Source organism: Lissotriton helveticus, chromosome 7 (genome assembly GCF_964261635.1).
Source record: "Lissotriton helveticus chromosome 7, aLisHel1.1, whole genome shotgun sequence".
NCBI lineage: Eukaryota > Metazoa > Chordata > Amphibia > Caudata > Salamandridae > Lissotriton > Lissotriton helveticus.
The window spans coordinates 1,353,568,411-1,353,593,002 of record NC_136068.1 but is presented as its reverse complement, the minus strand read 5'-3'; the positions used below and the strand labels follow the sequence as shown (position 1 = coordinate 1,353,593,002).

Here is a 24,592-nt window from a genome sequence, read left to right as displayed (position 1 = left end):
TGTTAGGGCTGTTCCCTTCTTTTTGATTGTGTCCCTTTGTGCAGCAAAATGCCCACCTTAGTCGATGATCACCCCCAAATATGTATACTCTCTTGCTAAGTCTATGCGAGTCTTGCCCCAAAACCAGACAGGTTTTTTTTAGAATTCTTTTTGATTGTCACAGTTTTGGTTTTCTCCAAGTTAATATTCAGATTATTTGCCTCAGAGTAATCAAATGTAGTGTTAAGAAGATTCTGCAGACCCGCCTTCGTTTGGCTGATGACTAAGTCACCAGCATAAATAGACATGGTAAAACTAGATTCCCGATTTTGAGTGTATGAATTGCTGGTGTTTAGTAGCTGGATATTTTTTCCCTCTGGGCTACGTAACCTGTGGTCCCTGTTGAAAGAATATTGTTGTTCTCAGAACACCTGCATGGACTGCAGTTTGCAGCCTGCCCTCTAAGTTTGGTTGTTTATGGCTTCAGCTTTTTAACTGTTATTATTTGATTTGGTTTGTCAGATAATGGACTTCAACTTTCTTCTGAAGGGATGATTAAACTCTTGATGGATAAGGAGCTTCAGGAAGGACACGATCGCAAATATAGGGACATCGATTGAGGGCACGTCAAGATATTCTCCCTTGTCATGGTTGCGGGAGTTTGTTTCCTTATCCCTGACAGAAACATTCTTAACTCTGTGCTAGAGATACAGCACACAGTTTTATTCCCTCTCACATTTGGATTGATGAATACTGCACAAATCTCTGCTGTGATCCTTTCTACCAATACAGGCATGAAATCTCCGATATAGTCACATACACAAGTGTTGCAAGCATTTCAAGTGGCTATGGCCACTGTAGAATAGGTACCGCCGCCCCAAGGTCTATTCACTTTTGTGCGTCCTCATTGCGTTTGGATTTGATTAATTCAAAAAGTAAACCTGTACCACCTTTCAGTTGTCTGTGTGAAAACCTATACTATTTGGGAAAGGTCCTGAAGAAGGTGGTTCACCCCACCGAAAAGCATGTCGGCAACATCGGTCCAGACCTTGTTGTATTATGGTCATCTAAGTTTGTTTTAAAAGGAGTTAATGCCCAGTTAGCCATTCAGCTAGAAACGCCCCAACCGACGTAACTAGATGACATTAGTTTCAGGCGTTCAAGGTCCAAAAATAGTGAAAAACGCGTTGACAGCAAATTAATTTTTTTTTACTTTTATTCACTTTCGACAATATACAAATCATAGCATCTGTACGTATCACACAAGCGAAATGTTCCAAAATCAAGGTGAATGACATACGGGAAAACAGACATCCCTTTTTAGTTCCCTTGCTGAAGGTGAAGCAATGTGATAGCAGTCCAATATCAATGTATGCTGATGAAAGGGAACATAAGGCAAAGCTACCAATGGAGAAAGTGTAACCAAAATTCGTGCACCACAAGACAAGTCTTTAAACGGATAATTCCACTGTACATCACCAAACGCGTTTTTGCCATCTAGATAAGCCAAAGGGGGGTAAGCCTAATTTATTACAGTTATGGACAGCAATGTCAATTTTTTTTTTTTTTTACGTTCAGCAACGCTCCTATTTCTGATGAATCCAGGTGTAGTTGTATAGGTTAGCTTTCTTCTAACCCTAGCTGAGCTATCAAGCCAGGTTTTTTTTCGGAACATAGTTTTACATTTAGCAGAAATAACCACAAACCTGGTGGTCCTTACCAGTTTAAGGGAACAGAATAACTTGTGTATCCTTCATAGATATGGGAAAACACGAGTCAAGTGACTCTTGTCTATCAAAATAAAACTAATCACTAATAGACTGGAAGCTGGAAGTGAAGCAAAGTTGGTTTGGCTATCAACAGCGTGCCATGTCCTTGCAGAATTCTTTTTAAAAGCTTGTAGTCTGATGAAACAAACACTTGCTGGAGGAGAAAACACACACTACAGACTCAGACCTTATGAACTGAATCTTGTTAAAGAATTCTGGGGATTATGCATGACCTTAGATCGAACAAGATCCAAACGAATAATGACAAACTGGACTCAATACCTCTCTGCCGGTGGAATAGTCTTTCAGGTAAATATAATAATGTATCTTCTGCAGCCACAGAAATTAGGTTACAAACACCAGCAGTTTTGTAAAGGGCAGCGAATTTGTCTTGAGTTCAAAATACAGAAACATGCATTAGTAGGATTAATACATAACAGTAAACTAAATGCATTTTTTTATCCTGATAGAGAGTACATGAAACCACTCACATGCATAAGAAGATCCCTGAACCTTGCCAGAAGCTGAGCCACTGATAGCATCTCAAACGTCAATTAGAGAAGGTACTGGTTTAACTTTGTGCAACTCAAATAAGGGCAAGAATGTGCTCCCAAACTTGGGGTCAGAGTTGGATGCAGACTAAGGCGCCCTATTTTGGTTCTTTGATGCGAAACAAACAGTGTTGTCCTGCATAGGAAGTAATAGGCTTTACTGGCATACCGCCTGGTGGGTAATCCTGAGCTGACTGGCTTTTACAATACACCAATAAGGGGTGCAACTACTTTCTGGGCCGAAATGGACAGAAATGCAAGGGAGTTCAGGAAACAAAATCTGCAGAGCAGCCAAGTGAGTCGTGCCTCACAGATTTGCATAGCATTAGAGACGGACTGAAGAGGATGTGGACCCTGTTACTTTGGGGTGGTACTCTTGTGCATCACGACACTATGAATGTTTTCCCGCTCTTGACATATGGAGTCAACTCTGGCAACAAACCTATCTTATTTCCTTCAACCCCGCTAGGCTCTCACTTAATGTAGCCAAAAACAATTTACATAAGTCGGGTTCGTACTCAATGATAAGCTTATCAGGACGATTATATCAATATTGAAAACAAGCATTGGCGATGCAATGTCTTTTACTTATGTTTTTGGATTGCAGTGTAGTGGATAAATGCGAGAAGCCGCAAAAAAAAGCAGTGGGGAAGGGGAAACTAGGCTGTCAGTGTGGGACTCTCAGCTTTAATATCACTGTAGGACAAGCTGCTGCCGTGAGGAGTGTATGTGTAGGTCACATGAACACATAGTCCACTGCTATTTTGGGGGCCTATAGCTGTAGAGACAATGGGGTTCTAGGCCGTTTATTAGCAGCCCAGAAACCTGCTGTAATAAGAGTCCAAGTATGCTTTGCGGGGTCTCAAGCCCATAGGTGGGGCAGCTCATCCATTAATGGACGGCAAGTATGTGGGAGAGCCCCAACCCCTTTGCTTCTTGTCAATAAAACGTGGATATTGTTACAATGTTGTTGTGGATAGTAAGCGCTATATATAAATACAATTACTGTAGGGAGAATAAGAGGTAAGTGAGTATGGATAGTTTAGCGGCAATAGGGACATAGAAGAAGGACTAGGTGTGACACTGCCGTACCTAGGAAGATAACTGGGTGGCCATCTTCGAACGATGACTTATGCAAATCGTCAACTGGGTGCCTTCAAACCAATCATTTAACAACATAGATGCATAACAGCAAAAAGCATGCACTCCTAAAATACGTCCAATCCCCTTCCGGAAAGCAACCCCAGGACAGCAGCCACTATGGCTAGGCTAGGCAATGAACGTGTATTCCTCAAGTTCGCTGCGGCGTACTGACAGATATTAGCAATAAGCAATGCACAATTCCGCCGGTCACCTGAGAAATTTTTTTATTATTCGGTCAGCGGAGCTGTACTATTCAACTGCCCGAAAGCCAAGGCGCCCCGTAGTGGTCAAAACAGCTGTTTAGGCTCGACTAAAAAGGAGCTATATTCCAACTTTGACAGAAAAAAAAAAAAAAGAAACCGTTAACCCCTGGGAAGGACTAAAAACTAGGGGTCCTAGACAAACATTCCTAAGCGGTCCCCTCAAATCAAAATTGGCACTATGTCAATTTGGTGGCTGGAAACCGCTGAAGAACAGATCATCATGCTTGTTAAAAGAAACTACAGTGGCCTCCTCTGAAAGCAAAATGGCAATTTAAACTTGCTAGTGTTACTACAGGGAATCTAATCTATCTGAACACTCCCAAATTCTTATCATTGAATCCACACACTTGTTTCCAGAATAGGGTGACCAACCGTCCGTAAATTTCACGGACAGTCCGTAATTTCGGCCGTCTGTCCGTTGTCCGTGAAGGATTCTTTAACGGACGCCATTTGTCCGTAATTTTAGCTGGCCCCCACCTCCCTTCTTGACTCTAATGCTGTTGAGGTCGGGTGTAACAGCAGCATTGGAAGGCAACTCTCACACCTCCAGCCCTTGATGAGCTGTTAAGAGGTGTTTGAAGTTGACGTAGGGAGGAGGGGGGGGGGGGTTGCAGCTTCAGGAGCAGGGGCATCTATTCAGATGCAAACAGCCCTGAACGCATCTTGTATCTGCAATTGGTGTGAGACATTCCCTTTCTGCCCAGGGCCCCAAACATCCTAGAACCGGAGGCAGCATGTTGTTCTCTTCACAGAGCTTAATTAGTCATTATATTGTAAACAAACCTCGATTCTTCAAACATGCAGTCTATATTGTAATGAAATAAAGAAATGGCACAATCGCACCCACACTGATTAACAAAGTATGGAGGACAATTAGTTAAATCAGTTCTCTTGGAGTATCTCCTTTCAGTACTGTACATCAGCTTGAGGGGGGGGCAAAATTAACATTTTAGAAACGCAGCCTGTCTTCTCGTTGTCTTGTCCAGGAGAGGGTGAGGAGCCCTCCCCCATCCTAGAAGGGACCAAGATGATACTAGAATACTGCATGCCCACCCCTGTGCCCACCCTGGTGAATCCTGTTCCCCCCATGTGGTGGCTCCTGCACCCCCCCCCCTGTGATGGCTCCTGTCTTGTTCCCCCGTCCCCCCTCTGATGGATCCTGTCTCTGCCCTGGGTGGCTTCTGTCCGAGTCCTGGGATGGCTTCTGCAGCGAGGCTGAAGTTCTTGATGGGTGGGTGAGTGAGTAAGTGAAGGGATGGCTGGATGAATTAGTGAAAGGGTGAATGGATGAATGAAAGATTGAATAGATGGATAATGGGAGAGGATGGATGGATTGATGAGTGAGTGGAAGGATGGAAGAGAGAAAAGGGAAATAGCTGGATGTGCAAGGGTAGCTGGATGGGTAAAAGGGTGGATGGATGAGTGAAATGATGGATGGATTGATGAATTGATAAGTGCAAGCGCGAATGGATGGACGGATGAGTGAAAGGGTGGATGTAAGGATGGATGAGTGAGTGAAAGGAAAGGTAGATGGACAACATGATGAAAATATGAGTGAAGGAGTGAAAGGATAAATGGATAAGAGAGGATGGATGAGTGATAGGGTCAATGGATGGATTCATGAGTGGATGTGTAGATGGATGGATGGATGGGTGGGTGGATGGATGCAAGGAAGGATTGCTAAGTGAAAGAGTCGTTGGAGAGAGAAAGGGAGGAAGATGGATGACTGAAAGGGTGGATGGGTGGAAGAATGAGTGACTGGGTGGATGATGAGTAGGAGAAAGGATGGCTGGATGGGTGAAAGGGTAAATGGCTGGATGGATGAGTGAATGGATGGATGAGTAGAAGAGTGTATGGATGAGTGTACAGATGGATAGGGTGAAAGGGTGGATGGATGGATAATGGTTGGATGAGTGAAAGGATGGATGAGTGAAATGATAGATGGAAGGATACATGATGGATAGGTTTGCAAATGGCTGAATATGTCTAGATATGGCTGGGCTTAATTATATACTATTGCGCGACCTCTGATGTGTCTGTAAAACGTATCCAATTGTCCTGAAGTTTTGTCCTGAATTTTGACCTCCTGTCCTGAATTTGTGTCCTGAATTTTGACCCTTTGTCCTGAATTTTTACACTCGCCGTCCTGAATTTGCACAAATGCCAGTTGGTCACCCTATTCCAGAAGGAAGAGGCGGCTGCAACTGGAAACCACAAATAAACTAAACACCTTCCTAAGAAAGAAAGCATTATGCTGTAAAATGAAAAGCGAGACAGTCTATAACAGTTGACGTTGCGCCTTGAGCAACCAACCCACATTGTTGATTCGTTAAACCTCACAAGGCATAAGGATGCAAATGTCGTTTTTCCAATCACCGATGTCGGGGATCGTAAAGAGCGTTATGTTCATGAGGCATCCATACCTCATTCTGCATGGAATTAAGAAAAATATGGGAAATACTTTAATTACTTGTCTGAAATATTCGAAGCTCCTAATTGTATTGTTCACTGTCTTTATAGCTCCTTCCCTCACATTTTGCTTTCTGGGCTTTAGAGAGACGACTTGATTATCACAAGGAAAAGTAACCCAAGACTAGGACTGACACCCTCTCCTACAGAGGGAGAAAGGGTGACACATCTGCCATCATGAACTGATTAGAAGTCGTTCTGCTGCCACCTCAACTGAATAGCTACTATCTGTCACCCCTCAACAGTGTATGATTATCACGAAAGCATGCGCTCTACAACAGAGTGTGCTGCTCCGAGCGAATATTGTATTCGTTTCAGTAGACCTCAGAAGTTAAGGGAAAAGCAGATAAAGTGTATTCGATCACCAGAATTAACATTACAGACAAGGCATTTAAAACGATTTTTTTTAAATGGCATGTCGCTGCAACAACGATAATTTAAGAGAGGAGCAAGCAGACTTTGGACTGATCATTTCTCAGTTTTAACACAAAGTCTGATACTGCACAGGTAAAAGGACCGAAAGGATGCTAATGTCTGTCACAGCAGCAATGCTCAACTTTCCGGTTGTTACGAGTTTAACCACAAGAAACAAATGAAGAACGTTGTTATGGTTACACGGCAGCACGCGAAAGGGTGCGTTCCTCACTAAAGAACACGGAAAGTAGACAAGTGTTAAAAAAATAGTCGGGTCTGACATCATCAGAGTTCAAATGAGAAAGTCATCATGATCTGCCCCAGGTATTCACTGATATTTTGTTTACAAGGCTCCTCTACGGGTGCAAGTGACCACAATATGAAGGAAGCCTCATATTGACGGACATCGAGTAACCTCAAAAAGCCACAACAATAAAACAGAAAACAACACAATAAGGTAGCCAAACATGCTACACATAGTTTTTACTACTTACAAATGAAAAATACCTTTTCTGCGAGCTCAAGTGTCCAGGGGCAACAAACGGACACGAGTACTTCAGGTTCAAAGGAATCTCACATCAAGTACCAAGAGTACAAGATAGACTCACAGAATCAAAATAGTATTTTAAAATTGATGCCCGGGAGACGAGAAAATAAAATAATAGAGCTGGAAGGACCTGATTGAGACAGCACTTCATAACTACTGGGGATTTATATTTTTTCGTATTTAAACTCATTGGTGCCATTACAGTATGCGACTAACGATACGCAAATCCGTGCTGACCCACCTCTAAAGGAGGAGTCCATCATGAGTTGCTAGGACACACTCCCATGCATAGGAAAACAAGCAGTCACAAAGATAGGAGTTGGGCTTTTTGAGACTCATCGCCAGGTACAAATGGAACTGCAAGGCACTGCTAACTACAAATAGACCTATAATGTGACACTGGCTAAGACTCCAAAAGTTGTGTGCTATCAGATAAAACCGGCATCAGCAAAGTGAATTTAGGTCGCGCCTTTGCAATAACTACTGGCTTTGCCAATATGTTTAACCATGTTGTACACCAGTGTGGCTGCTGTTCAGCATGGCTAAAAGTTACTGGGGTAAAGGAGAGTGTGGTGGAAAGTAGTGTCAGTGTGGAGTAGAGCGGAGTGTTATGGATTGGCGTACAGAACCGTGTGGATTGGCGTAAAGAATCGTGTTGCATGGAATTAAGTGTCATGGAGAGGCACGGAGTGGTGCAGAGTGTTGTGGAGGGAGTAGAATTTCAGAGTGGAGTAGATTTCAGTAGTGTAGAATGTAGTGGAGTGGCACAGAGTGTGGAGTATAACAGAGTGGCGGGGCGTCAAGGGTGATGTGTAGATTGGAGTAGATCATAAGAGTGGATGGCAAACAGTGGAGTAGATTGTCGTAGAGTGAAGTAGTGTAGGACAGTGGAATGGCGTAGAGTGGAGTAGTATAGAGTGGAATAAGGTGGCATAGAGTTAATAGCGCAGAGTGTTGCATAGTGGAGCAGTGTTGTTGAGTGGCACAGAGTGTTGTAGAGTGGAGTGTCCTACAGTGGAGTAGAGTTTAATGGAGTAGAGCGGAGTGGCATAGAATGAGTAGAGATAATGGAGGAGAGAGTGGCGTGGCATAAAGAGTGGAGTTGACACTTTTGGTGGGAGCCGCATAACCAGCGCTGCTCCCACAAAATTATTCATTTTTGTAACACATTATTTTACCCTTGCTGGGTCCCTTTGGGACCCTCCCTTACCCTCTCACCCCCCTCCAGAGGCCTAGGAGGAGGGGCTCAAGGTATTCCTAACCTGCACCATTCTCTTTTTGTCAGCTGACCAGATTTGAGCACGGGGACTGACGGATCCTCAAAGGATCCACGTCCCTATATATACACACACAAATTGATATTTTCCTTAATATTTCCAAAATTACAGAACAAATTTATGCCAATTTACAAAAAAAAGGAGCTTTCAGGACCAACAGCTACCTTTCTGCCAAACTTGGTGAAATTCCGTTCAGTAGTTCGGGCTGCAGCCGTGTTTAAGTTCCTATGGGAATTACCATGGGAAACCCATGTTTTTGACCCCCCCTCCCCTTTTCCCTCAGCCCGCCTTATGGATCACCCCAAACTGTCCATGCACAAGAATCACTGAGACACTTAAAAAAAAATGTAGTGAAGATTCGTCTAACGAGGTCAAAGATATAGGCAAGACAAAAAATGTTTTCCCTATGGAAACTAGGTTGCAACTATAACTACCTACTGGCGACCGTCAGCAGGTTTTATATTGATTTCATTTACTTGCATTTTCATTGTAAAGGTGCGTGTGGTGAAGGCATTTGCATGGTAAAGTCTTGTGTTAATGACTGCGTGGGAAAGGTTATTTCCCTACTTTAGGTGACCTGAAATATCAATCATACTGTGGCTTCCTATTCTCAGTTATTACTTCACATTTGACTTTCTTGAAGACAAACCAGTAATACACACTGCTTCGAAACGTCGCCTAAATTATTGTTTGATATTCGCCGAATGTGTGCGCTGTGCTACCTGAAAGTGCAATTTTGTATATACTCATTTAAATGTTTTTTATGCTTCGTCAATAACATCTACATGTTACACTTAAATTATATTAAATCACTATTGGGGCAATAGTGGGGTTGCTGTGTTTGTATTAATTCCCTGCAATTGATCTCCGTTGGCATACTTGAAGACAGTAATAAATTCATTCCAGGTGAATCATTGTTTTGAATATGTGTCATAAGCCCAGGTTCTTCCTGGTATAAGGGCCGCTCGTTACTTATTTTGTCATCTTCTCCATTGGTATCATAACTTTAATTACAAATTGCTGCACAACAAAGTAGATCTTACAATCTGGTAACCTGGCAATATACAAGTACAGATATACTACACAACTTCTATCACCCCCCTGGAGACAATCTTTCCTTCATTGAACATTTAATGGAAATCATCTCATCCAATAACGGCACGTCAGTGTCCCAAATCTTCCTGGGAGATTTCAACCTTCACTGGTCCAACCCTAATGATCAAGCAGTAAACTGCTTAAAATCCTTCCTATTTGATCATGAACTGACTCAATTCAGTGACAGGCCAACTCATAACAAGGGAGAAATTCTGGACCATTACAGCATATTCTTTATGAAGAGGGAGGCGTCCTTGAGAAGAGTTCAACCTAAGAAAATGAAGCAAAGGAAAAGAGACCTAAGGAATATCAACACCCAAGATCTAGCAACCCGCTGTAAGCATGCCTCGTCTTCCCAAGCTGATACTACAGACGTTCAGGTACTCACCAATTTGTACAATTCCACTATCTCTAGTATCCTGGACTCCCTAGCTCCGCTACAACAAAAAAATGCTTCTGTCAAAATCGCCAAACCTTGGTTCACCGATAACCTAAACTCTGAACGCTGCAACTTAAGGGTAGCTGAAAGATCTTGGAGATCCAAACCCTCCACAGATTATTTAATTAACCTTAGATTGGTTAGGAGCTCCTACAATAAAAAAAATAAAAAAATCAAGAGTGCAAAGGCTGATTTCTTTAAAACCCAACTTAAATCAAGCCAAACACCGACCCAAGAAACTTTTTGAAATTTTTAAACAATCGGTCAAAGCACCCTACCGCTCTGACCCTGGTGACGGCCTTCCTACATGTGACGATATGGCTGCCTTCCTCATTGAGAAAACAAAAATCATTAGTAGTGACCTGGATTCCAAAAGGGCTCTTCTTCCATCCTAAGGGATTGCTTCTCCATTTGCCAACCATGAGAGACTCGATCCCTTTAGACTTGGCACCAACAACAATGCCACTTGGAATACCTTTACTCCTTGCAGCGAAAGGGACATTTACAACATTCTCCTCATGATCAACCCATCTAACCACTTCAGTGTCCCCCTTTGGACAAAGATTGTCAACGCTTCACTGTCACAAGGCAGGATCCCCGACTGCTTAAAAGCTGGTCAGGTCGGGGCGTGGCTAGCAGCCGGCGATGGCGGCAGCATAGAAGGAGAGCTCCGCGGTTGAAGCGGCCTCCTTGAAGATCCGTATACTGATCCGGTGACAAATATTTCCCTGCGGGAAGGTGCCGAAGCCCAGGACCGGGCGGCGCGAATTGAGACCGGCAGAGCGTCATTCCGACGGAGGAAAGTCGAGTTAAGTGAGTGGCCCGCTCAGGCCGCTGAGAGGAACTGGAGCCGGGGAGCTGCCTGGCGAGGCGGGCGGACAGGAAGTGCGGCAGGCAAAGCGTGGAAGCACCGGAAGCGCCCGCTCGTGGAAGTGCTCGAGGAGACGGAGGGTGCAGCGGCCCAGCGCCGACGCCGGACTAAGGGTGCCCAGGATCGAGGGGACTACCAGCACTGACGGCGATTTGGCGAGCAGCGGGAGAGCACCCGGCCAGCAGCAGGATCGGACGGCCCTGCCGACTCTAGGGCCGGAGCCGCCATCTTGACCGCCGACCACAATACAGCCTGGGGCGTAAAACTGTGAGAGAGACGTCCCGTTGGCAGGGATCACAGGGTGGCACCGCACGAGCTACATTTTTTCCCAGGTGAGAGACGATACTGACCCCGGGGCTCCCATCAACCAGTGGCCATTGTAAGAAGTGGCGCACCTGCGCATAACCCCGACTCGGTCCCCGCTGGTAGGAAGCGGTGCTCCGAGCACGAACCCGGCCTCCTGGGGCCCCACATCCCTTCGTGTGCAGCAGTGCCACGGACTTTTGCACCGGGATTGAGACGCAGGCAACCCAGTTCTTCGCCATACTGCGGGGCGGTTCACATTGCAGATGGTGATACCCCCGAGCGCAGCACTTGAGGAACACCGCACACGCCTTTCCAGCTGCAGACAGGCTGACGCCTACCGGCTGTGGCCGGAGTGAGACCGGCCTTCAGACTGAAGCGATAGCCAGCGGCGCCTGCAAATAGCTGCTGAGGGGAGACACGATAAAGACGGCATCCGGGGCTACTCCACCCGAACACTACTCCCGCAGGTGACGTGCGCCAGGAAAGCATAAGGGAGGGGCGGCTGCAGGCCATCGGACGCCATAAACACTTGCTTTCGACCACAAGCGGTCTGTACTCCGAGCGAGGCATAAGGTGATGTTCGCACCCACTAGGGACTTGGTAGGAGGGGAAGGAAAGTCCGCTGACAAGTGGTCACTGTAACTGATCGACCCAAGCAATCCGACGGCCAGGGCAACAGCCGAAGGCCTCCACCGGGGTTGCTTCCCAACAGCCTTAGCACCACTAGGGACGATACCCACAACAGGCGGAATTCTGTGGGACGTTACGGACGTGCTCACCAAGATGGCCGGCAAGGGTCCACGCAATCCCGTCTGGATAAATACGCTTATGATAAAACAACTTCCTCCCCAACAGACGCCAAAACGCAAACGGGCAGAACCGCGGAATCAGCGGGGGGGAAAAAAGCAACCCTGGATGATGTGATGCGGGCCCTAACCCAAGTTCAGGCAACAGTGGGATCGATCTCAGCCGAAATAACACTGATAAGAGCGGACTTCCATAAAATGTCAGAAAAAGTGAATACAATGGAGGTAGTAACCAAGTCCTTGGTGGAGGATGTCTCAGAACTGCAGATAAGCATGGAACGGATCTCGAAGGAAAACAAGGAACTGCGTGACAAGCTGGACGATCAGGAGGGGAGCTCGAGACGGAATAACATCCGCATAATAGGGGTTCCGGAATCGGAGGACACAAGAGCGATGGACCTGTATGTGGAGGAGCTGATCAAACAACACTTGAAGCCTAAAGGTCTCTCAGATTTTTTCACAGTGGAGAGGGCGCACCGAGTCCCGGGGGGACGCCCGAAAACGGGTGCTAACCCTAGGCCGATCATTGCTCGACTCTTCAATTTTAGAGACAGGGATGCGATCCTACAAGCAGCGAGAAACTCACCCCCCGTCAAACTCCAGAACTCCACCCTGGCGTTCTTTCCTGATTATACGGCGGAGGTTGCCCGTAGAAGGAGGACATTCTTTGAAGTTAAAAAAGAACTGAGGGCAAGAGAAATTCCGTATTCAATGCTCTTTCCGGCCAAACTAAGGATAGTAGCAGACAATAAAACGTGGTTCTTTGACTCGCCAGAGGCAGCACAAGACTGGCTGGAAGGCTGGAGATCAGCGGGCAACCTCGCCGTTCTAACAGACCGAACAAGTACCGCACCAATGGATCCCGTCCGGGCTCCCAGGCATCCGGAGGAGAAGCGGAATTACACTCACCTCTGACCGACGTACCAGAAACGGAAGATAATGAAGAACAATGACTTCCTGATGTGGCCTCTGTAGGCCGATTGCAAAGCTGAACGGACGTGCCGCCAAGGACACTGGGCAGAGGTCCTCCGTGATCAAGGAGGGGGGCCGCCGACTCCGGAGAGTCTTTCACCCCAGCGAGCAAGTACTGTGTTTTGGGCTTGGGTCAGGCACTCTGCTGAGTTGGGGGGGCGGGCAGTTCCAAGTCCGTTTAGCAGGGGGGCAGGGAGGGGGGGGGGAGTTGGGGGTTGGGAGGTTATGCAATTTTTAGTTAATTACACTGGTCAAGATTGGAATGACATGGCACATGCGCGTAGTGTAGCTGGAGCCTGGCGACCCCTTCGAACGCAGCCAATGCGGCAAATGCATGCTTTCAACCGCAGACGCTATGGCACACACCACACGAGCTGAAGTAGGGAGGGAGGATTCTACACTGGGGCAGGTGACACCATTGCAACTCATGACATGGAATGTGAGGGGGCTGGGGGATAAGGTCAAACGAGGATTAGTATTGCAAAGCATAAGAAGATTGAGTCCAGCCCTAGTACTGTTACAAGAAACACACCTGACCGGCACGGCAATGCAAGCCCTAGACAGGAAAGGCTACCGTATGATTGTTCACTCAGCATTCACTAGGGGGTCCCATGGTACAGGGATCCTCATGCACCGCTCTTCTAGGTTCATAGTCCAATCCACCAAAACAGACACGCAGGGACGCTTTGCAGCGACACATGGACAATGGGAGGGAAGGCCGCTCAATGTGGTCTCGGTGTATATTCCACCGGCGCTGCACGCAGTCGCTCTCCCAGAACTGGGGAAGTTTCTGCTGGACCTCCCGGAGGGAGATCTCATCTTAGGAGGGGACTTTAACGCGGTGGTACACAACACACATGACAGATTCCCGGTGCGAACACAGACCCCCGGGCCTTCCCGGCTGCACGGCTTCCTGGAGGCACAGGGTTTGGTAGACCTCTGGAGGCAGCTCCACCCGAACGATCAGCAGTACACGTACCACTCGGCGGTCCATGGTAGCTTATCACGGATCGATTACTTCCTCACACTGGGACACGGTCTTCTCACTATCGATGACATGCAAATTAAGCCGAGGGGTGTCTCGGATCACTCCCCGTTGACACTGGTTCTTTCCAACCCTGAGCGGACCAGGAAGCGGATCTACCCGGGATACCTTAGGGTGCCACAAGTGGCTAAAACACTGAAAAGAGAAACGAGATCTTACCTCGCTGAGAATGAGGGGTCGGTAGCGTCTCCCTCTGTTTTATGGGAGGCCTACAAAACGGTTCTTCGAGGGCGAGCCATCTCCACTATCACGGGATATAAGCGCACCCAAAAACAGGAACTATTAGACCTAGAAGACAAACTCGCCAGGGCTACCGAAAGCCATGAGGCGGACCCGACGAGAGACACGCTACACACGCTCCGGCTGTGGCAACAGCGTCATACCGACCATATACGCCGCAGAGTAGTAGATAACATAGCGACCACAGCACACAGGATATACGATGTAGGTGACAAAGCTGGTAGACTCCTTGCATGGCTGGAGAAGAAACGGGGTGGACAGAGGAATATACTGCAATTGAAGGATCCTGCGGGTATGCTACAAACCCGTCCGTCACTGATAGTCGAACTCCTGGCGGACCATTTCCAAACAGTCTACTCCCCTGAAATCGATGTTACACGGGAGATGGCAGAGACTTCTCTCATGGGAGTACCCACTCGCACCCTGTTACAGGACGAAGTGGAAGAGCTGGAAACAGACCTGACCGCTGAGGAGATACAGATAGCTATCGCAGCACTTCACTCGGGGAAAGCGCTAGGTCCCAATGGGATACCGATTGAATGGTACAAAACCATGTCGGAGACGCTCTCCACGCCCCTACTTAACATGTTTAAGGAAAGTCTGGAACAGGGACAATTGCCGCCCGACCAACGTGCGGCGACCATCATCCCAATCCTGAAACCTGGCAAACCACCTGAGGAATGCGGCACATACCGTCCGATATCCCTCCTTAACACCGAAAGCAAAATCTTGGCAAAACTCTTGGCCAACAGATTGATGCCCCATCTGGCGCGCTTAATACATCCGGATCAGTCAGGATTTATGCCGCACAGGAGTACGGCAATGAATCTCAGACGATTGCATGGGGTGATGGCACGAGCCTCGTTATTGACGGAACCAGCAGCAATCCTTTCGCTTGACGCCAAAATGGCGTTTGATCTTGTAGAATGGAGCTATCTCTTCGCGGTCTTAGAACGGATGGGCTTCGGCCCGAAATTCATAAAATGGATTAGGCTGCTGTATAAAAACCCTGTGGCGCGAGTGACAGCAAATGGCCACATCTCGAGAGAAATATCGTTGGCGAGGGGTACGAGACAAGGCTGCCCTCTCTCGCCACTACTGTTCGCCCTAGTGCTAGAACCTTTGGCCACTGTCATTAGGACCACCCGGCTACTGCGGGGCATAAATTGGGGAGACGGTTGGGAAGACAAGGTATCACTTTATGCCGACGATATGTTGATATACTTAACGGACCCCACAGCGGGTATTCCAGTATTACTGGCATTGTGTGAGACACACGGGTTAGCCTCAGGGTACAAAATCAACTGGACGAAATCGGTGCTTTACATGCTGCACGGGACACCGCCGGTCCTGGGTGAGGAATGCCCATTGCTGCTGGAGACCGCCTCTTTCAGGTACTTAGGGATCCAAATCACACGTGATCACATGACCTTTCAGGACCTGAATCTAAGGCCGCTGCTTGAAAGGCTGAAATCGGATGTGCGACACTGGAAGACCCTCCCATTAACATTATTGGGCAGAGCGGCGCTATTCAAAATGATGGCGCTGCCCCGTTTCCTCTACGTTTTGGAGAATACGCCAGCGATGGTCCCATCGTCGTTCTTCCGGCAGATATCTAGTCAACTGTCTGGCCTATTATGGGGGACTAAACCGCCTAGGATCGCGCATATTAAATTGATTAGGGACTGGTACAGTGGAGGGATAGCACTCCCGAATTTGAAAATGTACTATTGGGCGGCCAACCTCAAGGTGGTCAACCAGTGGATACATAGACCGCAGGACGACCCGGCATATTTAGCGGACAGACGTCAGCTAGGCACTAACACCCTACTGGCCCCACTCTACAACAAAGGCATGACGGCTAAACTGAGCGGTCCAACTAGACACACTGTGGCGCTGTGGCATAAAGCCCAAACACGACTGGGATGGGAGGGTGTGATTACACGACTTACACCCCTGTGGGACTCCAAAACCCTGGGTAACCTGAGGCACAGTAAGGGTTTTACCCAATGGGACAACATCGGGATTACCACAGTGGGGGATGTGTGGACGAAGGACGGAGTGGTTCCATTTGAGACTCTGAGGGAGCAATACGATATGGGCGTTACTGAGACATACCGATACATACAGATGCGACACGCTTTAATGACAGCAATAAAACCGGGTACTAATGTCCCAGAGTCGGCTCCGCTGGAAGGCCGACTACTCACAGACTATATGGAAACTGGCGCTACTTCCCTCACCTATCGCAAACTGATAAACAATTTGCCCGACCCGTTACAGAAACTGAAAGAGAAGTGGGAGAACGAGGTAGGGAAGATGGATGAGACGAATTGGAACGCTGCAATGGCGTCTCCCAAAGAAGCCGGTATCTCGGCAAGATTTCGGCTATTGCAATTTAAAATATTACACAGAGTGTATTACACACGCACTACCCTACATAAAATCCAGAGGGCAGACCACCCGTACTGCCTGAGAAACTGCGGGGAGGAGGGCACATTGTTCCATACCCTATGGTCTTGTCCCAGCATGGTAGAATACTGGCGGCGTGTGACGCGCACTGTCGCCCAGACTTTACAAAACCCAGTCACGCCTGACCCTAGAGTTTGTTTGTTGAATGTATGGGGCCCAAACAACCTGACGCCACATGGACGAAAATGGGTGGTTATCGGGATGATGTTGGCAAAGCGAGACATAGCGCAAAAATGGGGGGCAGCTGAAGCACCGACCCTAACACAATGGTGCAGGAACATGGATATGCTCATGATGGTGGAGAGGGCGGTATATCAACAAAGAGCCAACCCACGTAAATGGAACAAATTATGGTCACCATGGAACACATATAGGGGGGACCTGTGTGAGCCATTGCCAGAGGAGGGAGACATGGATAGTTCAGGGGAGGAGGATGAACTTGAATAGGAAGGGGAAGGGAGGTGGGAGTGTGAAACGACGGGGAGAGTTCCAGGATCTCCCGTGCTCTACTAGCTGAGATACTGCGTAAGTGAACGGAGGGGTACGAGACACTAACCGCTATACTGTTACTAATCGACACAGCATAGTTTGATCTACATGATGCTATACTATCCAATCACTGACCTTTAAAGTTAGAAGTTATGTTTAGAAAACAGAAAAGGAAAAATGGAAAATTGCGCTAACGGTTGGTGATGGCTGAATGTTGACGCTGCACCGACGATTAAATATACTTGCAATCTTTATTTTGTGATGCAACAATAAAAACAATAAAAAAAAAAAAAAGCTGGTCAGGTATCCCCCCCACCCTAAAAAAACCTATTGCCGACATAACTGATCTTAATAACTTTCGCACTTTTTCCAACATCCCCACTCTGGCTAATCTACTAAAAAAATGTGTACTATTGCAACTTTGCATACACATAGAGAATTTCCAACTTCTGGATCAACATCAGTATGGATTTCAGAGAGGTCACAGTACGGAAACTGCTTACACTCACATTTTGGATGACATTTTAAAAATGCTAAACCAAAGAAATCCTGCCTCCTGATCCTCCTCGACTCTTCTACCTTGTTGGACACTGTCAACCATGACAACCTCTTATCCATTCTAGAATACAGGACGGGCATTTCAAGACCGGTATTACAATGGTTTACTCCCTTCCTCCACAACAGATCTCAAAGAGTCAAGGTGAATCACTCCCTATCCCAGCCCGTTGCAGTATCTATGGGGGTTCCACAAAGGTCTGCCTGATCACCCATCCTCTTCAATTCATTCTTGGAACCGTTAGCAAATGCAGTAAATTCTGTGAACATTATTTTTCACATGTTTGCGGATGACACTCAACTCTATCTGAAAAACCCATCTCCCCTGACAACTTTACTTCACTCAACGCTACCCGGACAAATACTCAAAATCTGGCTACATGAGAATCACATCTTGCTCAACATCTCCAAAACGGAATTCCTGCTCATCACGCCTCCTAATCACACCCCCAAGATCGACCTCAGGTTGAAACACCTAACTGCCTCCAACTGCTCCCCCCACATTATTGAACCCGCTAAATCCCAATGGACATACACTTGAATATGCAGAATCATATTAGCAATATAAGCAAGAGCGCTAAACACCAGTTGAGTATACTCAGGAATCTCAAACCATTCCTTCCACATGATGACTGCAAGCAGGCGGTTCAAGCGTTTGTACTGCCTAGGCTAGACTACGGGAGTGCGACGCTCTGTGGCCTTCCCAAATGTTCCTTGGCCCCACTAAAAGCTTACTTGAATGCCGCAGCCAGATTGATGACTGGTACAAAAAGAAACGCCCACATATCCCCAGTCATAAAATCTCTAACCTGGTTGCCTTACGAAGCACAATTCAGCTAAAGATTGCCTGCTTGACCCCATTTTATTTGGCTCAAAAGCTTGAATTATCTGGAAGGGGTAGATCACAAAGTGCAAGTTTCAGCTTCTGAAACCACAAATTTTCTACAAAAAGACAACAAGGCTCTGCTCTTAAGATCTGGAACTCTCTTCCACTGGTAGTCAGCCAAATCTCTTCCACGGCGTCTTTCAAAAAGGAAGTAAAAATAATCCTTATGAACAAGTTTTTTCCTTAATTGGCCATGGCTCCACTCCTTACTCACTGTCCCCGGATTGTTTATTAGTTTGGTGTTCATCTTTTAATCCCAGCCTCGCCTTTTATGCACTTTTATGGAATGTATGTTTTTCAACCAGTACGGTATATGCCTTACTCTTAATGTGATGTACTCTGATACCCTCTTGGAACCTGCTAGTGTTTGCATTTATAAGTAACGTTGGTTCTTTCCCACTATTATTTCCTACCCATCTATATTATGAAGCGCTCAGATACCTGTCTGGGTCTTGTTCGCGCTGTACAAAAAAACTTAATAAATAAACTTGTGATATATATAGTTATAGTTAGGACCTAGTTTCCATAGGAAATCCGCAACATTTTTTTGGGAAAAAACGTTTGTGCCGCTTGACGAATGCACGCGAAATTCTCCAAGAAAATGGCCTGCTCCGCACCTTCCCTGAATGTTTCGGGGTGATTCGTGAAGCGGGGGCCGATAAAGGGGGGTCCCAAAACGTGTTTTCCCCGTGCAATTTTCCATAGGGACCTTTAAGTGAGGCTACAGCCCAAACTGCTGAACGGAATTACACCAAATTTGGCAAAATGGTAGAGTTTGGTTCAAAGATTACGCTTTTTGTTAAATGGTGTAAATCCGCTCAGCAGTTCCTTAGAAAATCAAAAGTAAAATCATAGATATATCTATAGACGAAGTACGGCACGCGTACCTTCCCGAGCACGAGCTTTATGCTAATGGCTGTCAACTCTCCAAACCAGAAATTGTTGGTAGTCATCTCAATTTAGATTTTTTCCCCCATTTACATTAAGTTTTCAATTTTTAAAATTGTACATTTCACTTCTTTATTTATATAGACTTAGTATATCTGTTAAGATCATTTCATTTTCTATGCAGTCACTGAGCCCCTGAGAAGGCCATGCTACCACACTAAACACCAAAGGTCCCCAGATCACAGTGAAAAATCACTGAACATCTTTTATTGTATGTAATTCAATTTTAAAATACTGACTTGCATATTTACAGTGCGTTATATGTTTTTAACTGAAGGTGAAAGGCCATCAAAATGGTAACATATTATTGCGTTCTTTTTAGCCACTTCCCTGGCTCTGCCCCCTACACTCACTGACCTCTCCCCCATTGCACTCAGGATCATCCTGTATGTACTGCACCCTGCGTGGGGGGTGGGGGACGCTGTAACGCACGAGTAGCACACTAGACATTGTAAGATGTGTGGTTGGAAGTGTATTGCCTTTGCTTTGATCTTGTGTGGGAAGTGTTTTTGTTGTCATGAGTGTATACCACTAAGGAGCAGTTATTTTATGGGACACAGTGCTTAACAGAGTGAGAGAGGAATAAGTGTGAGAGATAGGTGTGCGGTTTATGGTTTGTAGTAATTCAGCAGGTCCCTTAATAGTATTTCTTATGTTCATAGCTAGTTACTGGACGGGGTAATCCATTCTGGTTTTGATTAAAGTGTATACTTTTAAGGTTGTAATTAACCAAATAAAGTTTTCTTACTGACTGATTGATTAAAGTGTATGGTCTTGAGCAGGCACAGGTTAAAGGGTGAAATGAGAGATTTGCTGGATTGATTTTGTTAAATGCAGCACATTTCTTAGTTTACTGCGAGATGTCAAGAAGCAGTAGTATGTAACTAGTTGGGACCTGCAGTGGTGGACTAATGCAAAAATCCTCCATTGCAGGGATGTGGAATTCCTATAGCCCGAGGCCCAGGACATATTGTTTGGGGTCAAGGGCAACAAGTTTTTATGTGTATTTTGTCCTTGGGACAAGTAGGCCCAACAACCTACAGCACAAACCCTTTGGCTGCCAGTTTGCAGAAGCACATTAAGGGCCAGGGAAGGGCACTGACTGAAGTTAAGTTATTATTTGTGTGCCAATGTTAATGCTGTTCAAACTTGTATTTATGGTTCATTAATTGAAATCCTTTATTATTAGGGTGAGCGCTCTAAGTAAATATAAGTTCTGACTGCACTACTGACAGTGGTTACAGTATAAAAATGTGTACTCACGGTTTCAAAGTTTAGCAACATGAGGCTATGCATAATGCTCCCAGAATGCTCTCTGATTAGATGCTAATATTTGCAGAAACTTGAGAGAAAGATTAATGACTTTGCTTTCAATATAAAATGTTCCTAAAAAAATGAAAGTAGGAAAAAGAAAATTTTGCTAAACTACTGTGAAATTTCAGGTACCGTTTCTTTGCAGCATCATTTAGTAAAATGTGTTTCACAAAAACACTCATTGGAAAATCAGTGTAACCAGCTTCAATAAGATCACGAGAAACAAAAAATAAACAAGCATTGGCAAAGCCAGTAGGTCTGACATTAGTGGTCAGCCCTCTAGTTTTGCCAATACGGGACTTGTTTTGGCATGGTTTCTGTAAAGCCTTCTTGATGTGAGAGCTGCCAGGCCCTCACCATTATAACAAACATTGGCAAAAGCAACAAAAAAAGGTGTAAAAAAAGCTCACACTGCCACATCAGTTACTGCCACTGAACAAAACCACCCTGTGTGCCAATATACTCCCCTTGAAAGAGCCCAACGCCGCCACCCACAGAGAAGCCAGTTGATACAGAGAGAGGGAGAGAGAATTTTATCAAAAACAAAAGGTTGTGGTCAACGCCAGACCAAACTAGTGGCCATATTACTAAAGAAAGTCTCAAAAGTGCAACCCTGGTATAGGTCCTTGCATTAAGTGCAGCTATATGGCTTTTGTGGATTCACAAGAATCTACAGAAGTAGGGCAATAAATGCACTCTCAGAAAATATCCGTGAACTGCAGTTTATCATGAGCAAATATGCATGTGCAGATTAGCTCATGCGAAAACCCGAGTGTCTGCAAGGTCACCCTCCCATCAACCACTCTTCTCCCAACTCTGGAAGAAGGTCTATGTCCGCCACTGTCAGGAGCAAATCTCCAACACTTCTCAGCATGGGAAAAGATTAGAGAAGAGTTGTTAAAAACCCCTAAAACATGCAAGTCGGTAGATCTGCACAGACCCAAAGGGCATTTCAACCCTGGATCCACCACTCACCACTACCCCCAGTCCCAGCATGCAGATCCGCAGAAACGCGGCAACACAAAGGGATTGCTGGCATTCACAAAACACCACGACATGAGCCCTCGCACAATCAGAGAGGCTATACAAAAGCTCCCAAACAAAGAGATTGCTACCACAATCAGTTGCCGAACCACATGGCACCAAAGGGACAAGTGGATTTTGTTACAGGACAAGTAGATTTTTGAAGCAACTTGCCTCATGGACAAGTAGATATTTTAATAAATTCCACACCGCTGCCATTGGCCAGCAGTATGTGTCAGATCTCTTCAGGTATTCCATGCCTGAAGAGTAAGTGATGGGACATTTATTAGTGGTAGACTGGTACAGTACTGGGTGATAGACCTGACCCTTAGCGGGTGTGTCGTATGTGAGTGTGTCAAGCAGCAAAAGGGAATTACTATGCAGCCTTCATGAACTACAACTGACTGCCACAAACGATTATGTTATTATTATTTGAGTGGATTATATTTTGCATTTGTATTGTAATTGCATTTATTAAGCAATTATTACCCCTGACAGGGTGTGGCAGTACTTTATGCCAGTCAGCGCTGTTCTGGAACCCAGAGTAGTATTGTTTGTTATTGTTTATTGGGATTAGTCTAAAACTCTTAAGGAAACCATGCCCTGCATTAACTCCTGTTTATATGTGGTATGTTAGACTACTAGGAGTTAGTTGCGAACTTTAGTGGAGGGGCAGAGTATGTGACTGAATGCAGTTTCGATACTTTGTTATGCACCTCAACCACAGGATACTCCTTAAGTCCAAAAAAAGCTGTATGCATAGACATGATTGTTTAATTAGAAATTAGTTACGTTTACATAATCAAATGTGATGTTTTCTTTAAAATTGTACTGCAGTGTGTATGTGTATATATATATATATATATATATATATATATACACACACACACACATATATATATATACATACACAGGGCTGCAGGACGTATTTAACTTTATATTGAATTAAACAAACTACTTTTGAATGGGCTACGCCGGTACCCTCCGTTTTCATGTGTTTGGCTCATATAGAATAAAGATATTTTGACCTTATCGCTGTTTTATCAGAAGTCGACTATTTCTTCATTAACAAGTCATTTTCATAAACCATTTTTTTTCTTTATTAAAACGTGACGTCTATATTAACAAAGCCGCGGAAGACATTGTATTTTTACTATTTAACAGAGTTACTAAGTGTGTTCAAACATAAATGACAACGCATTGGAATGGTGATAAATAAAGACGTTTCTCTTTGTTGATACTCTTGTACTGTAAGTTTCCATCCAGCTCTCGGTATCAGTGTGGCAGGGCTACTGCCTAATCGTGAGCTGGATATCCTCGCCTCGCCCCCCCCCCCCCGTAGCCTTTTGAGGGAGAAATGCGGACCCACTTCGTTCACTAGAATAACAGTCAACTGCAGCTGAAGGGGACCGGGTCCACAGGCTGTCATAGCCCCGCACCCTTCTTAGACCCGCCCCTTCCCATGACACGTCCTCCGCACAGAGCCTTGCCAGCCGCTGGGGCTCTCGCGCCGCTGAGAGGTGGGGTTCGGGAGGTACAGCGTAGCAAATGGCTGACAGCTCAGAGAACCCTGGCCAGACTTATCGTTGCTCAGACCAGGGGCTCATATACCTGGTGTGCGTACTGGCGGTTAAAAACCGGCTCGCGCTCGGCCTGGACCGCCATAGACAGCCGGCAGGGTCCGGCGGAAAGCCTGTGCCCCGTCATAGAGCCCTTCTCCCCATATGATTCCCTCTGATTTACCTGCCGGTGAGCGGGACGCTCGATCCTTGTCCTCCCGCGCTAGTCCGGTCAGCGGGGCATGGCTTCTCTATCCTGTAGCACCCTGTCAGACTCCGGGCAACAAGCAGCAGCTGCTTCGGCAGATGAAGGCGGAGTCGGTGGCAGCTACAGAGACTAGTTTCCGGTCGGCTGGTAGGGTGACGTCGTGTGCGAAAGGGGGTGTGGGTCAGACCGACTGTGACGTCTAAAATAAGGCGTGGCCACGGCTGTGGTGGGCGGGGTTTTTTACGTAGAATTGTGAAAGCATTTTCTTAGAGCGTCAAGTTGGGGGCGGTTTGTCGGCTTGTGGTTGGACTACTACGCAAGCGCGCCCCTGCTTCGTGACTTGAAAAAGCAAAACAAAATAATCAAGCATCACAAGTCAAATTGAATTACTAAAAGTTTCACAAATTTCTCAATAAAATTTAGACCCCGTCAAGATTTTTTTTCTATAACGTTTACACTGTCCCAGAGCATGGAACCCATAGGAGGTGTGGACTAAAATTAGCATTTATGCAGCATATCATGAAATGCATTTGCATTTATAGTGCATTATACCCCCAATGAGACGTTGAATCACATTGGCAGATTAGTAGTGTAGTACATAGAAGTAAGTTATCATTCTAGCTTTTTGTAGAATACTCAATGTTAGTGTTCTGCGTTCTGTATTCCTTGGTTGTGGATTCTTCAGTGTGGCAGTTGACTGTTGCTACCGCACTTGAAGGTCTGCTCTTACTTAACCGCTTATCCAGAATAAAGGATCTTATATACAACTTCATCATCTCCGCCTCATTTACTACAATATTTTGGCGACGCAAGGGATTTCCACGAACTCTTCATCAAAAAAACGGAAAAACGAAAAGAGAACAGAGCAGACCAAATCGGGATGAATCTGACGAAAATTACCATATGAAGGAACTTGATACTGCACGGAGTACAACTACCACAAAGCCCCGCT

At 45.8% G+C, this 24,592-nt stretch overlaps 1 protein-coding gene across 2 annotated transcripts in view; it reads right to left on the bottom strand.

The window, feature by feature from the left end:
• Positions 1 to 23,800, bottom strand: part of NDEL1 (nudE neurodevelopment protein 1 like 1) — a 337,126-nt gene extending 313,326 nt beyond the window's left edge. Inside the window, exon 1 of one of the 2 annotated variants that reach the window (XM_078654658.1) lies at positions 23,617 to 23,800. The gene's annotated coding sequence lies outside the window, so the exon portion shown is untranslated. The remainder of the gene's footprint in view (positions 1 to 23,616) is intronic. The other variant, XM_078654659.1, reaches the window with a different exon arrangement.
• Between the last annotated feature and the right edge of the window lie 792 nt (positions 23,801 to 24,592).